Source organism: Amphiura filiformis, chromosome 10 (genome assembly GCF_039555335.1).
Source record: "Amphiura filiformis chromosome 10, Afil_fr2py, whole genome shotgun sequence".
Taxonomy (NCBI): domain Eukaryota; kingdom Metazoa; phylum Echinodermata; class Ophiuroidea; order Amphilepidida; family Amphiuridae; genus Amphiura; species Amphiura filiformis.
The window spans coordinates 20,607,692-20,621,494 of NC_092637.1; the positions used below are offsets into that span (position 1 = coordinate 20,607,692).

The 13,803-nt window shown below is 34.6% G+C and overlaps 1 long non-coding RNA gene across 1 annotated transcript; it reads left to right on the forward strand.

The window, feature by feature from the left end:
* Window positions 1-6,855: 6,855 nt before the first annotated feature.
* LOC140162152 (uncharacterized) lies at window positions 6,856-13,458 on the forward strand. Its single transcript, XR_011860202.1, has 3 exons — window positions 6,856-6,996; window positions 9,768-9,894; window positions 12,899-13,458. It is a non-coding gene; the product is annotated as an uncharacterized lncRNA (long non-coding RNA).
* Window positions 13,459-13,803: the final 345 nt, after the last annotated feature.

The following is a 13,803-nucleotide window of genomic DNA, read 5'->3' on the forward strand; positions in this document are numbered from 1 at the left end:
CTTAGTAAGGCTGCGAAGTCTAGCCGTGACCTTGAAATGACATCTGATGACCTTGAAATGACCTTCACTTTTGGCATTATTCTGATGATCACAGCACGTAATATGCAGAAAATATTGAATTTTAAAGTGATTTTCAGTAATCAACCATTTTTGTCCCCTGTTTGACTTTGAACTCAAGATCTGTGAGGACCCCATAGACACCAACTAATGTCAATGCATATGTGTCAGTCGCATCTCTGTACCATAGAATCTGAAGGAAAAGAAGCATTTTGAAGGTATTTGGTTATGTGCCGGAAATACCCCCTTAATGACCTTTGACCCCAAATCTGTGAGGACCCCATAGGCCCCGGCTATAGCCAAGGTCAATGTATAAATCTCATTATTGTACCACGTAATCTGTAGGAGAAGAAGCATTTTTGGTAAAAATCACATTTTTAGCCAAAATTACTCATGCATGACGTTTGACCCCAAATGGGTCATGTCAAATGTAAAGGCTGGGGTAGTGGAGCTTGTGCCCAAGTTTGGTCATAATCGGTCAAATAATAAAGGAGCTAGAGCAAATTATGTTAAATGTTGACAGAAGAAGAAGAAGAAGAAGAAGAACTAGATATATTGCATCCCTGTAAGGCTGCGAAGTCTAGCCGTGACCTTGAAATGACCTTGAAATGACCATCACCACGTTTTGCATCATATCCACATAACATATACTAATTTTCATTCAAATTGAACAAACTTTGTAATTTGACCCCTTTTGACCTTTGGTTGACCTCTGGTGACCTTGAAATGACCTCCACAATATTTTGAATCATATCAAGATCACATATACTAATTTTCATTTAAATTGGACAAACTTTAGAATTTACCCCTTTTGACCCCAAAACAGACCCCTCCTCCATGTTTAAGCCAAATCTGATTACAATCGTATATAAACATAATGCTAGAGCCCTTTTGGCATTATTCTTATGATCACAGCACTTAATATGCAGAAAATATTGAATTTTAAAGTGATTTTCAGTAATCAACCATTTTTGCCCCTGTATGACCTTGAACTCAAAATCTGTGAGGACCCCATAGACACCAGCTAATGCCAATGAATATGTGTCAGTCGCATCTCCGTACCATATAATCTGTAGGAAAAGAAGCATTTTGAAGGTATTTGGTTATGTACCGGAAATACCCCCTTAATGATCTTTGACCCCAAATCTGTGAGGACCCCATAGGCCCCGTCTATAGCCAAGGTCAATGTATAAATCTCATTACTGTACCACGTAATCTGTAGGAGAAGAAGCATTTTTGGTAAAAATCACATTTTTAGCCAAAATTACTCATGCATGACGTTTGACCCCAAATGGGTCATGTCAAATGTAAAGGCTGGGGTAGTGGAGCTTGTGCCCAAGTTTGGTCATAATCGGTCAAATAATAAAGGAGCTAGAGCAAATTATGTTAAATGTTGACAGAAAGAAGAAGAAGAAAGAAACTACTGGGATTCAAGAGTCTAGCCGCCGCTCGGCTAGACTAAGAAGAAGAAGAAGAAGAAGAAGAAGAAGAAGAAGAAGAAAGAAACTACTGGGAAACAGGAGTCTAGCCGCCGCTCGGCTAGACTAAGAAGAAGAAGAAGAAAGAAACTACTGGGATTCAAGAGTCTAGCCGCCGCTCGGCTAGACTAACAAAATAAATAGATTTACATATCCTAATAAAACAAAGTCAAACATAAGAATAAGTTTTTTCTAGATGCTTATTTTCATTTCTCATAATTTTCCACATAATACAATGAAAAACAAAAGAAATAGATTTACAAATCCTAATAAAAAAAGTCAAACATAAGAATACGTTTTTTCTAGATGCTTATTTTCATTTCTCATAATTTTCCTCATAATACAATGAAAAACAAAAGAAATAGATTTAAAAATCCTAATAAAACAAAGTCAAACATAAGAATAAGTTTTTTCTAGATGCTTATTTTCATTTCTCATAATTTTCCTCATAATACAATGAAAAACAAAAGAAATAGATTTACAAATCCTAATAAAACAAAGTCAAACATAAGAATAAGTTTTTTCTAGATGCGTATGTTCATTTCTCATAATTTTCCTCATAATACAATGAAAAACAAAAGAAATATATTTACAAAACCTAATAAAACAAAGTCAAACATAAGAATACCTCTTTTTTGACATGCTTATTTTCTTTTCTCATAATTTTCCTCATAATACAATGAAAAACAAAAGTAATAGATTTATAAATCCTAATAAAACAAAGTCAAACATAATAAGTTTTTTCTAGATGCTTATTTTCATTTCTCATAATTTCCTCATAATACAATGAAAAACAAAAGAAATAGATTTACAAAACCTAATAAAACAAAGTCAAACATTAGAATTTTTTTTTTCTACAAGCTTATTTTCATTTCTCATATTTTTCCTCATAATACAATGAAAAACAAAAGAAATGGATTTACAAATGCTAATAAAACAAAGTCAAACTTAAGAATAAGTTTTTTCTAGATGCTTATTTTCATTTCTCATAATTTTCCTCATAATACAATGAAAAACAAAAGAATAGATTTACAAAACCTAATAAAACAAAGTCAAACATAAGAATACTTTTTTTCTACATGCTTATTTTCATTTCTCATAATTTTCCTCATAATACAATGAAAAACAAGAGAAATAGATTTGCAAATCCTAATAAAACAAAGTCAAACATAAGAATACCTCTTTTTTGACATGCTTATTTTCTTTTCTCATAATTTTCATCATAATACAATGAAAAACAAAAGTAATGGATTTATAAATCCTAATAAAACAAAGTAAAACATAAGAATAGCTTTTTAGAAATAGAATTACAAAACCTAATAAATCAAAGTCAAACATAAGAATACCTTTTTTCTATATGCATATTTTCATTTCTCATAATTTTCCACATAATACAATGAAAAACAAAAGAAATAGATTTACAAATCCTAATAAAATAAAGTCAAACATAAGAATAAGTTTTTTCTAGATGCTTATTTTCATTTCTCATAATTGTCCTCATAATACAATGAAAAATAAAAGAAATAGATTTACAAATCCTAATAAAACAAAGTCAAACATAAGAATAAGTTTTTTCTAGATGCTTATTTTCATTTCTCATAATTTTCTTCATAATACAATGAAAAACAAAAGAATAGATTTACAAAACCTAATAAAACAAAGTCAAACATAAGAATACTTTTTTTCTACATGCTTATTTTCATTTCTCATAATTTTCCTCATAATACATTGAAAAACAAAAGAAATAGATTTGCAAATCCTAATAAAACAAAGTCAAACATAAGAATACTTTTTTTTCTACATGCTTATTTTCATTTCTCATAATTTTCCTCAGAATACAATGAAAAATAAAAGAAATAGATTTGCAAATCCTAATAAAACAAAGTCAAACATAAGAATACCTCTTTTTTGATATGCTTATTTTTTTCTCATAATTTTCCTCATAATACAATGAAAAACACAAGTAATGGATTTATAAATCCTAATACAGGGTGTCCCAGAATGATTTATACCGGGAAAGTTGGATTTTTCTAGGTATGAAGAGCATTACTATTGGTAGTATTGTTTTAATTTCTAAAATCTACATATTTTTAGCTTTCTTGGAAATTTTAGAAATTAGACGTTTCTAATAGAAGTTACAGGATATTGCGTAGAAATGGTGAATTTCAAGTTTTGACAAAACAATCTATTATGAAAACCTGTAAAATTTCAGCACAAAGTTATTTGGAAAATGTTATGCAGGTATATTTGTTGCGTCCTGTTCTTACTTCTACTAAAAAGTCGATATCTATCGATTATTTATGATATTACGAAGCAATCCTTGTATGGAATAAAGGATTTACTAGCATGAAAGTTCATCTGTGTTGGTAGACATCATAATTTATGATTTTTAACTTCTGATCTCAACACAAGATTAGACATACCTCAAATTTTCGGTCGTAACTTCGACCTTCATCGGGAGACTGGCAACCCAAGTTTGGGATCAGTGACCTTTTGGACACTTGACCCCAACACTTGGTCGTAGACTCTTGGTAGCTGGTATCGGCCCCCGTCACGGTTAATTGAAGGTTGGTTGACTCTATATGTAGATGGCCTCCTTGACACCCCTTTCGAAATACTTAGGTTCCCGGTCGAGGATCTTAACTTGCTCCAAGTCAACTTGGTGCCCCGGGGATTCGATGTGTATGTGTTTGGAGACTTCTGACGAGCTGGAACTCTAATCTACATTAGAGTCAACCAACCTTCACTTAACCGTGACGGGGGCCGATACCAGCTACCAAGAGTCTACGACCAAGTGTTGCCAGGGTCAAGTGTCCAAAAGGTCACTGATCCCAAACTTCAAGTTGGGTTGCCAGTCTCCCGATGAAGGTCGACGATTCGACCGAAAATTTGAGGTATGTCTAATCTTGTGTTGAGATCAAAAGTTTAAAATAAAGGATTTGTTACGCTTGAGTGACCTTATACAATTTTTAATTTGGCAGCCGTTTTGAAGACAATTATCGCGGCGTGTGAGTTTCAACATTTGAAATGCCGGCAGAGATTGATTTGTCATAGAATTAGGTTCGTCCTTCGTGTCGCAATATTTATTTATGTCCACAGTAGGCCTATATTAACAAACTCACAGCTACGTAACGGAGAAGATTTAAATTTGCTGCGTAGGATCCTTAAGGAAGTTATATCCTCTGTAATAATGACATTTTTGGGTAACAATTGTGGTCAAAATCGCATAAAAACTTTTTTTTTCAACCTAAATATCTGGAGTCATATTGAAATGTTTCACTTAATCCCATATCAAGAATTATTCAGCGTTGTAAGGTCTACATATATGCCTAATTTGATGTATTTCCTATAAAAGAATGTAAGATTTCTCCGATATATTGCACAGTACGGCAGACCGATGGTGATAAAGGATCCATGCCTTTCTACTGTAAATTACACACACACCGTTTTCATCCATTTTCAGTAATATCAATTTCACGCCATCAAGCTATTTATATGAAAGTCACAGAATAAGTAGGAGACATGTCTGTCATTGTACTGCATTTATTAAAATTGGATTCACTGTTGACTAACTATTTGTAATATTTTTTTTCAAACACGGTATAAATCATTCTGGGACACCTTGTAAAACAAAGTCAAACATAAGAATAGCTTTTTAGAAATAGAATTACAAAACCTAATAAAACAAAGTCAAACATAAGAATACCTTTTTTCTATATGCTTATTTTCATTTCTCATAATTTTCCACATAATACAATGAAAAACAAAAGAAATTGATTTACAAATCCTAATAAAACAAAGTCAAACATAAGAATTAATTTTTTCTAGATGCTTATTTTCATTTCATTTATAAATCTATTACTTTTGTTTTTCATTGTATTATGAGGAAATATATTAGAAAAGAAAATATGTATGTCAAAAAAGAAGTATTTTTATATTTGACTTTGTTTTATTAAGATTTGTAAACCTATTTCGTTTGTTTTTCATTACAAAAGAAATAGATTTACAAAACCTAATAAAACAAAGTCAAAGATAAGAATACCTTTTTTCTATATGATTATTTTCATTTTTCATAATTTTCCACATAATACAATGAAAAACAAAAGAAATAGATTTACAAATCCTAATAAAACAAAGTCAAACATAAGAATAAGTTTTTTCTAGATGCTTATTTTCATTTCTCATACAATGAAAAACAAAAGAAATAGATTTACAAAACCTAATAAAACAAAGTCAAACATAAGAATAAGTTTTTTCTAGATGCGTTTTTTCATTTCTCATAATTTTCTTCATAATACAATGAAAAACAAAAGAAATAGATTTATAAAACCTAATAAAACAAAGTCAAACATAAGAATACCTTTTTTCTACATGCTTATTTTCAATTCTCATAATTTTCCTCATAATACAATGAAAAACAAAAGAAATAGATTTACAAAACCTAATAAAACAAAGTCAAACATATGAATACCTTTTTTCTATATGCTTATTTTCATTTCTCATAATTTTCCACATAATACAATGAAAAACAAAAGAAATAGATTTACAAACCCTAATAAAACAAAGTCAAACATAAGAATAAGTTTTTTCTAGATGCTTATTTTCATTTCTCATAATTTTCCTCATAATACAATGAAAACAAAAGAAATAGATTTACAAAACCTAATAAAACAAAGTCAAACATAAGAATGCCTTTTTTTCTACATGCTTATATTCATTTCTCATAATTTTCCTCATAATACAATGAAAAATAAAAGAAATAGATTTAGAAATCCTAATAAAACAAAGTCAAAATTTTAAGGAATTCAATCGAGGGCGTGAATGTGAGTGAGGCATGAAAACCTCATACTAAATTGCCCCGTGACATAGCTGCTTGTATTATAATTAAATTAAAGGATATGCAATTAATCAATGTTCAGAATATCACAAAATTATGCATCTTGATCTGGTCAAAAAGTTTGGCTCCCGAAAGTAATCCGCGTGCGGACATGGTTAGCATGGTCAGGAGGCATTCATGCAAGCTGAAAATAAGGGTGGCTCTGTTCAAGTCCCCGGAACTTAAAAGTTAATCTCAACTTGTTTCCAAAAAAACAATTTTAAATAAAATGTTCATTTTCATTTAAGACATTGGTGCCACCAAAATGAAAAATGAAAACTGATTTTCACATATATTTACGTGTATTTCAATGGGACTTAATTTAGTAGTGTGCGCCCACGAAGAATAATAAATTATAGCCAGCAGGGCTAGGTCAAGGGTTATCGTCTAGTGCATATTAAATATGCGACCGGCTGGTAAGCTGCTAGAGTGTACATTCCTACAGACTGATTCGGAGAAAATATGGTGCGTCATCTATTGATTTTAAATGTCATCATTTCGCAATGTTATCACTCATGTTGTCATCTTCATCCACGTTTGTATTGCTGAAGAGGAATACCTGATGAGAACAAACCGTAAAATACAGTAAGCTTAATTTAGTAAGTTGAACATTGGAAATTGGGATAATCAACATATTAATATTTTTGATTGTACATCATGCAGACCATAAAAGTTACAGCACATTGAAATGTTAGCAAAATTTTCTGCATTGCTATTGCTATATATTTTTGAGGATAATTCTTCGTTTAAAAATTGTTCATGTATGTTTTTTTTAATTATTATTATTATTATTATTATTATTATTATTATTATTATTATTATTATTATTATTATTATTATTATCATTATTATTATCCAAATTCTGATATTTACACGACTGTAATGTATACTTGAGTAATCTACTAGTAACATACCCCGGTAACATACCTCGTAAAAATCATCGGGCTCTGATGTGGTGTCAAAACCATCGCCATGCACAGTATTAGCTCCCAGATAGCAACACTACGTTGGCCCAACGTTGGTCAAACGTGAGCGAACCGACCTTACTACGTTGGGCCAACGTTGGTTTTTTGACGTTGGCCCAACGTGGATTTGGCCAGGCCGCCAACCTCTGCAACGTTGGGCCAATGTCGGCCCAACTTTGACCCAACCTCAATACAAATGTAATTTGCGACGTTGGGCCAACGTCAAATCTTTGATGTTGGGCCAACGTTATTTGGCCAACGTTGAGCCAACATTGACAAACAAGCCCAATGAGAAAAAATAAACGAATAAAATTAGTTACTTGTGTATACTGTGCTTACTTTAAGTCTTAAATTACCTGGCTCTCTATTTTACAACGAAGACAAATTAACTACCTTAATTTTACACAAGTCACTTACCTTAGTACCTACCGGGATTCGAACCAGGGACCTTCTGTTTATAAGCCTGATGCTCTACCAATTGAGCTAACTGGGATTACATAGTTCAGCAAGTGTTTTAAGTTAATATAAGCTATATTTTCATGACTAAACCTGCCAAAGTGCATCTTTTAGGGATATTGATCAAATTTACTGTGAATATTGATGACATTAATTTGATATAAATGTTGATTTAAGAAAAAAAAGAAGTAATATAAAAATATAATTCTTACTGTTGATTTAATTCCTAGCAATATTTTTCTTATTATAATTACATACCTAGTATGGTATAAGCATTATCATTATTATCATCATCATTATTATTTAATATCATTATCATTATTATTCATAAGGCCTATTATTATTATTATTATTATTGTTATTATTATTATTATTATTATTATTATTATTATTATTATTATTATTATTATTATTATTTGATATTATTATTAGTTTATCTAGTGGGCTTTTATAGTCTTTATTTAATGTCACTCTTTAATACGCCTTAGTAATAAAAAGAAAATAATTATAAACATGACCATTTCCATGACTTGAACAACAGCTTATACCATCGTTGGTCCAATGTTGGGATTCCAGCCGTTTGTGCGACGACATTGGCCCAACCTCCACGTAACAACCGTCATTTTACGACTGGCTGGCTACGTTGGCATACCGACTATCATTTTAAGGTTGGCACAACAACGTTGGCCCATCCTCGGCGTACCGACCGTCATTTTAAGGTTGGCTTGCTATGTTGGCTCGACGTTGGCATACCGACCATCATTTAAGGTTGGCACAACAACGTTGGCCCAACGTTGGCATACCGACCGTCATTTTAAGGTTGGCTGGCTATGTTGGCTCGACGTTGGCATACTGACCATCATTTAAGGTTGGCACAACAACGTTGGCCCAACGTTGGCATGCCGACCGTCATTTTAAGGTTGGCTGGCTACGTTGGCTTGACGTTGGCATACCGACCGTAATATAAGGTTGGCATAACAACGTTGACCCAACGTTGGCCTGACGTTCCCATACCAACCATGACTAAAGGTTGGCATGTCAATGTTGGTCCAACGTTGGCTTGGCGTCGGCTTACCGACCGCGACCATGCCGACCATTGCCAACGTTGGGCCAACGTTGTCTTGCTATCTGGGTGATCTGTATCTGGTCTGTCCGGTGGTAATGAATGGAATTAGATAAAAGTAACGGTCTGGTGTAATCTTACTCAGAACATGCCTGTGTTACAAACGAGATGTAACGTTACACTGTCACGCAGTGCCGCCGACAAGGGGGTTAAGGGGTGCGTTACCCCTGGCCCGGGGGGCACTCATGTAAAAGTTGTAAGCATCCGTGTGAATTGACTTTCAAAAATTAATAACACCCTAAGCGAGGAATTTGTCCCTTAACAAGGACAGACATTATAAAAACACCCTAAGCGAGGAATTGGTTTTAAATGTGCCCCTAACCAAGGATAGACATTGTATGTGCAGTATGAGTGTCATTCATCGGCAAGCTAAAATTAAAATGACTGTGCACATGTAAACCAGGCCACACACTCGGAAACCACTCTTTTATCCAGAATAACGTCATAAATATGTCCCCACTATAAATGGCCGAGCTTCTTCTAGTAAAATGAGTGTTTTGAGACCCTAATCGCGGATCCTCGTTTTGCTTTTCAAAACCACCCTAATTCCGCATTTTCTTTCACTCGGATGCTTACAAGTATTATTCTGAGTGGCTCCCGGGGGCCCGGGGTTCTAGGGGGCCTGTAGAAAATAAATAAAACATACTCTAATGGGCCCATAAAAACATAGAAAAGATATATTACAGGGGGCACGTTCAAATTGGGACGTTAATTTTACCCCGGGCCCGTAATTGCTCTCGGCGGCACTGCTGGCGCGTCACTCTGTGTGGGTGTAGCAGTAACTATTGTTTATTTCATTTGTTTTACTATAGGGATGGATGCGATATTATTGGAAAACGAACCATCGCCAGATGAGGGCGCTATCCATATGCTCGATATCGATACATTGTTGGTTATTTTCAACTACCTGTCTCTATACTACAAGTTAACAGCAATGAGGTAAGCATGATATCGAGGTAAGGCGTGCACCGTCAGCTAATATCGCTAATATTGATTTTGAGTTATTGGCAAACAGTTGCTCAAATCTTTTTCGGTCACTATGCAGGGAGTGCCTTTGAATTTCATTGTGCTTATAATACCTGTTTTTGTATTATGCTTGTTCTATATTGTATTTTATTATGATCTCTTGTGCATGTAATTTCCAGAAATGGATTAATAAAGTTTACCTTGACTTGTCTTGACTTGCAGCCTTTCCGCCCAAGTCAGAACTGCCGGGGCCTAAGCTGCTTTATGTGAATATGGCAATAGGGTGGAGCAGTACCTTTGTGCGAGATTTTTGTTGCTAATTATTATTATTATTTTCAAGTCAATGATATCACCTACCTAGACAGAAACCTTTGTATACCATAGCATTCTTAAAGAGCCGTAATAGGTGACCAGGCCATCCAAGCACCAACATATGGATATATGGTATAATATCTGTCACCAATAGCACCCATAAAATTTGACCTTATTGACCGATTTTCTATTTTTAAGATTCAAACCTGTTTACAAGTTGTCAAAATCTTTATACTATATAGATCACTTTAAGTTTTTTGATTTTCGTGATAAAATGACAGGGGGAGTCAAGGATTGATATGGAGGATTGATTTGTAAATCAAACTACAAATTTCAAACAAATGGGGGTATATTGATATATTTGCTTCTTTTAATTGGTTTTATGTTGTAAAGACTTAAGAACAATTATTTAGAAACTAAAAAAAAGGTAACTCTGTCTTTAAATTTGAAGGGGTGGTTGCAATATAGTCCTAACCCTCACCTTTTTTCGGTGTACTTGTAGATTGGACAACTACTTAATCCATTTTTATAAAAAGTAATATTTATATTGTACTTATTAAAATAATGTGTAATTTTTGCAACAAATAGAAGGAAAATTTAAGAAAACTTTTATGATATGATATGATTTTATTAACCTGCACAACATCGCGGCCAAACGGCCGAATTGCATTATACAAGAGACAATAAACAAATATTATGAAAGAAATCAAATACACATAATTATAAAGCAAAAAAAAAAAGCAACTTGGCATGGAAAAACAGCAGAGAGATGCAAAAGGGCACAATGGGAAGCCACCAGCACACAAGCTACTACTGCTTATTCAACAGATTAATGTAGTAGGGAATGGGGCTTTCAGCAAATCTGCTTGTGCGTGCACGCAATTTGGAGATATGGGCTGCATTTCTCAGCTGTCTTCCATGGACTTCACTTCTACTAGGAGGGAGCAACATGTTGGTACGCTCTGATTTAGCAAGCGATTGCGCGAACTTAAGCGAGTGTTGTTCCCTCCTGGCAGAGAGAGAGTCTAGCTTACAAACACTAACTGCATTATCATATGAAATATAATTAACACCCAAAATGATTCTACATGCCCTTTTTTGGACTCGCTCAAGTGTATTTGATTGTTTCACAGTGAGCGATGAATGCCAAATGGCATCAGAGTATTCCAACAGGGGACGTATGTAACCAACGTAAACTGTGGTCAGCTCCGAAACGTTGAAACCAAAACGTTTCAGAGAACGGAGCATGAAGAGGCGTTTGTTAGCACACTTGCACATGTGATCCACCTGGGCATCCCATTTAAGATCTTGCTGTATGAAGATGCCCAGGACTTTGGCAGATGAAACAAAAGAAAGCAATGAATGGCCTATCTTCAGGTGGTTACTTACAGACCAGTCCAGGAAGTCATCAAGATCAGACTGAAGGTTGCCTTTCTCACTACACGCACGGTTCTCAACGAATGTGAGATCGTCGACATATTTCCAGTAGTGAGAACTGCAACCTTCAGCAGCGTCGTTGATGACAGCCTGGAAAATGATGGGACCAAGTTTGGTACCTTGCGGGACACCAGCACACAAGGGGGCATACTCAGATAATGTTTGGTTATATCTCACACACTGAGTGCGATTATTCAGGAAACTGCAAACCCAAGGAACGATAGCCCCCCGGACCCCCAAAGCAATCAACTTTTCAACAGCTATATTGTGGTTTACCAGGTCAAATGCCTTGGAGAAATCCGTGAGGACTACCGTTCCTACATTGTTGCGTTTGTCTGAACCTTGGAAAAGTGTGTGCACAAGATTGATCAGGTAATGGGATGTTGATATACCACTGACATTCCCAAATTGATTAATATCTATGTATGGTTCAATATCATACACAATCCATTTTGCCACAAACCCTTCGGCAACCTTGGCAAAAATATCAGTAAGTGATATAGGCCTCATTTTATCAATGCTGGGCGGGCCACTTGATTTAGAAGTTTTAACTCTCTTAAGCTCGTTATACACATCCCATGGATAAAGAACGGGGGCAGGTTTCACAGCGGGCAAGAAGGTTGGAAGCTCAGAATGATCCAAGGGATTAACATGGGAGGACACGCTCACAAACTTGGAATTAATGGCATTAGCCATTGCCTTGTGGTTAGCCCTATCCACTCCTGGGATGTGCATGTCAAGATCAGAATTGCTGGAATTAAGCATACACTTGATTTGTTGATACCATTTACGAGGTTCAGTCTTTTGAAACTTTTTATCATGAAATGTAAGGAATAACTTAAAAGTTAATTTTAAAGTATATGTCAATAACGCCCTCAATTTGCACACAAATATACATTTTATAGATATAGAATTTAAAAAAATACCACAAAAAGCAGAAAAAGATGAATAAAGTGATAAAGAAATGAAAATATAATGTTTTGCTAAAAATATGTCTATATTACTGTGTGATATCAGTTGGTATTGTGCAGGTCTAGAATTGAACATAAAATAATGTTTTTTTAGAAAATGTAATAAATGACCACATCAAACAACCGTAAGTATTGATGACGACGGGGAAGACATCTTATCAGACACACATTTATTAAGTCAATAAAGTATGGAAATATATCTTTCTAACTTTAGTCCATATCTGTAATATTGATTTATTTGTGATTATAATTTACAGGGTAAGCAAGAAATGGCATCATATAATCAAAAACCACGCCTGGTCTGTCATCGACTTCAGAGACAGAGGTCCAACCAAAATGGTAGCAGAGGTTAATAGACTGCACAGACGGTTTATATCAAAAACTGGCCCAAACATATTTAAGTACGAAGAGTGTGGCAATGAATGGATTTTCCCAATAAACGATACTGATCAGTTAAAGTTTCTGGGCCTTTACGCTGGCGCAGGTTTACAAGAGATTTATCTAACTGTATTGAGCCGTGAAATCGTACTCTATTTGCATGAGAACTGCCCTAATATACACACACTTTACCTTAGATTGGACATGAAGGACAAAATACTTCATTTCCCGCCGAAACTGCAACGACTGGAGCTGAAATACTGGCCATCGTCTGAATTGAAAGATTTTGAACGATTTATACCATGGATAGATAGATTACCTCATTTGCGAAAAATAGCCCTTCGTGAATGCCATCTATCTTTGCCATGGATGAAGAAGTTGTCTGAAATAACAGATTTACGTGAGATAGATGTTTTCGGTGAGTTCTATGAGCCCGAGACAGCTGATGAGGATTTGTCTGCAACAATTGGGTCTCTGACAACGTTGACATGCTTAAAATTAAGCGTTCGGTGTCTAAAAACACCTTGTGTTTATATTGATAATCTTTTACGATCCATCGCTCACTGGACCAATCTAAAAGTATTGACGTTGCGAGGCGTGATATTCACAGATGAGGCATTCGATAGTGCGCTACCAGGAATACTCAATCTAGAAACACTTGAATTAGCAGGAACATCCGTGACGTCATTGGTGGTTAATCATATTGGAATTCATCTTAGGAAACTAAAATCATTGACACTGACATCACGCACATACTATTACTGGGCCAAACCGGACGACTCAC